The sequence below is a fragment of the Lolium perenne genome, chromosome 6, assembly GCF_019359855.2.
Source record: "Lolium perenne isolate Kyuss_39 chromosome 6, Kyuss_2.0, whole genome shotgun sequence".
Taxonomy (NCBI): domain Eukaryota; kingdom Viridiplantae; phylum Streptophyta; class Magnoliopsida; order Poales; family Poaceae; genus Lolium; species Lolium perenne.
The window spans coordinates 193,171,746-193,175,359 of record NC_067249.2 but is presented as its reverse complement, the minus strand read 5'-3'; positions in this window follow the sequence as shown (position 1 = coordinate 193,175,359).

The window sequence follows — 3,614 nt, the reverse complement described above, 5'->3', positions numbered from 1 at the left end:
GATCTGCGACAGGTGAATACCCGAATATGTCAGGTCTTCGACAGACCAAACCCCAAGTACGATGAGTGCGATGGCGAATGGGATCGACACAGTAAAGTAGTCGAAGCTTATTCCCGATCTGCAGTTCTATTACGACGCAAAAAACTGCGCGCAAATAATAGTACGATCCGAAGAATATTTAACGAAATAAATTTTACATAATTGGAAATATAGCACCTGGTTTTTGTATCGGATGGCGAAATCGGATTTTATTCGACTAACGGCAAAGTCGCTATTTTTTTTTTCCGGCTCGCTGACGAACTTGTTGAAGTAAATTTTCTTCGGATGCGGTCTGCGTGCTAGCATGTCCGGGTTGCCAGGCCAGGGGGATTCGGCTGTTCATCCACGAGCTCTGCCTGCCTTGGCCGATAAGATGATCAGCCACGGATGTCTCCGTATGTGCGCAGGGTCGGTATGTCCTTAGCTGAAACAATCGTTTTCTCCAAACGAGGTGTATACGTAAACAACATGCATGCAAAGATTAGATCCATAAAAATATTTGACGGAAAAAAAAATCTATGAAGACAAAACGCTAGTAAGATGTTTAGATCCATCACGTGATTAGATGGACGATGGAAATTACTGCACCCATGTGCGATTTCTGGAGGACCTGTCCCAAACTCTCAAAAACTTTGTTCGTGCACGTCATGATTTGACATCCGGATGAGTTACTTCGGTATCCTGTATGCGCGATCTCGACAGAATCTCACGACTGCATGAGTCACTCCAGGCTCGTGTGAGCGAAAAAATCTAGCGGGCCACGGCATATGCTTCCGCGTGAACTCTTCCGTATAGCGTCCGATGCGATCCAGCAATTGATTGAAGACGACGACAGATCTCGCCCGGATAACAAAATCCAATCGTCGCAATCCCCACGGTCGGCGCCAATTGACGAGGGATCACCTCGGCAATGCCTACGTATTGTAGACTAGGTTTTCGGGAGAGAGCGACGATGGAGATTCCAGGAGCGAGATTAGGCACACGACGTACCCAGCTTCGGGTCCCCTCGGTGGAGGATCCCTACGTGCTGCTAGCAATCCAGTATATGAGCATAAGTATGTTTACAGGGTGCTGCCGTAGGTGGAGCTATATTGTCTATCTGCTATCTATCTGTTGTTCTCCTTATTTCGGGTGCCCTGGCTAGCTTTATATATGCAACCAGCCTAGGGTTTTACAAGAGTCCTAGTCGACTACTTCTTCGGGTTGCCTTGTTGGGCCTTCTCCATATTGGGTCTTCTCCATATTGGGCCGAGCCAGGTATACTAATAATAGGTACCCGAAGGGTATACCCATGTCAGCATGAGACTCATGATAAGAATGCTTCATGTGATAGTTATATTGTTGAGTTTGTTCATGATGCTACTGAAAATCTTTATGAGAGAGGAAAATATGATTGTAGAAATTTTCATGTTACTAAAACACCTCTCTATATGCTGAATTTTTTTAAGTTACACTTGTTTTATCTTCCTATGCTTGTCACTTTGATCTTCAGGAACTTGTTTATTTACAAGATTCCTTTTTATAGGAAGTGGGTTAGGCTTAAATGTGTTTTGAATTTGCTTCTTGATGCTCTCTTTTGCTTCAACTCTTACTTCTTGGGAGTGCATCACTGAAATTACTGAGCCCATCTTAATGGCTATAAAGAAAGCACTTCTTGGAAGATAACCCATGTTTTTATTTTGCTACTATTTTGTTGAGTCTTGGAAGTTGTTACTACTGTAGAAACCTCTCCTTATCTTTATTTTATTGCATTGTTGTGCCAAGTGAAGTCTCTAATAGAAGGTTGATACTAGATTTGGATTTCTGCGCAGAAACAGATTTCTTGCTGTCACGAATTTGGGCAGGGTTCTCTGTAGGTAACTCAGAAAAATCTGCCAATTTACGTGAGTGATCCTCAGATATGTACACAACTTTCATTAGTTTTGAGTTTTCTCATCTGAGCAAGTTTAGTGCCCCAGAAAAATTCGTCTTTACGGACTGTTCTGTTTTGACATATTCTGCCTTTTATTTCGCATTGCCTCTTTTGCTGTGTTGAATGGATTTCTTTGTTCCATTAACTTTCAGAATCTTTGGGCAGTGTCCAGAGGTGTTAAGAATGATTGTGTCACCTCTGAACATGTGAGTTTTGATTATGCACTAACCCTCTAATGAGTTTGTTTTGAGTTTGGTGTGGAGGAAGTTTTCAAGGGTCAAGAGAGGAGGATGATACAATATGATCAAGAAGAGTGAAAAGTCTAAGCTTGGGGATGCCCCCGTGGTTCACCCCTGCATATTTCAAGAAGACTCAAGCATCTAAGCTTGGGGATGCCCAAGCCATCCCCTTCTTCATCGACAACTTATCAGGTCACCTCTAGTGAAACTATATTTTTATTCCGTCACATCTTATGTACTTTACTTGGAGCGTCTGTGTGTTTTATTTTCGTTTTGTTATTTTCATTCTCTGAATAAATTCATGCTTGTGTGGGAGAGAGACACGCTCCGCTGTTGCATATGAACACATGTGTTCTTAGCTTTACTCTTAATGTTCATGGCGAAGGTTGAAACTGCTTCGTTAATTGTTATATGGTTGGAAACAGAAAATGCTACATGTGGTAATTGGTATAATGTCTTGAATAACTTGATACTTGGCAATTGTTGTGCTCATATAGATCATGTTTAAGCTCTTGCATCATATACTTTGCACATATTAGTGAAGAAATACATAGAGCTTGCTAAAATTTGGTTTGCATGATTGGTCTCTCTAAAGTCTAGATATTTTCTAGTAAGGGTTTGAACAACAAGGAAGACAGTGTAGAGTCTTATAATGCTTGCAATATGTTCTTATGTGAGTTTTGCTGTACCGGTTCATACTTGTGTTTGCTTCAAACAACCTTGCTAGCCAAAGCCTTGTACTGAGAGGGAATACTTCTCGTGCATCCAAAACCTTGAGCCAAAAACCTATGCCATTTGTGTCCACCATACCTACCCACTACATGGTATTTTCTGCCATTCCAAAGTAAATTGCTTGAGTGCTACCTTTAAAATTCTATTCTTTGTCTTTGCAATATATAGCTCATGGGAAAAATAACCTAAAAACTATTGTGGTATTGAATATGTACTTATGTATCTTATTTCTTATTAAGTTGCTTGTTGTGCGATAACCATGTTCCTGGGGACGCCATCAACTATTTATCCGTTGAATATCATGTGAGTTACTATGCATGTTCGTCTTGTCTGAAGTAAGGGTGATTTATCATGAGTTGAATGGTTTGAGCATGCATATTGTTAGAGAAGAACATTGGGCCGCTAACTAAAGCCATGATCCATGGTGGAAGTTTCAGTTTTGGACAACAATCCTCAATCTCTTATGAGAATATTATCTGTTGTTGAATGCTTATGCATTAAAGAGGAGTCCATTATCTGTTGTCTATGTTGTCCCGGTATGGATGTCTAAGTTGAGAATAATCAAAAGCGAGAAATCCAATGCGAGCTTTCTCCTTAGACCTTTGTACAGGCGGCATAGAGGTACCCCTTTGTGATACTTGGTTAAAACATATGTATTGCGATGATAATCCATGTAAATCCGAGCTAATTAG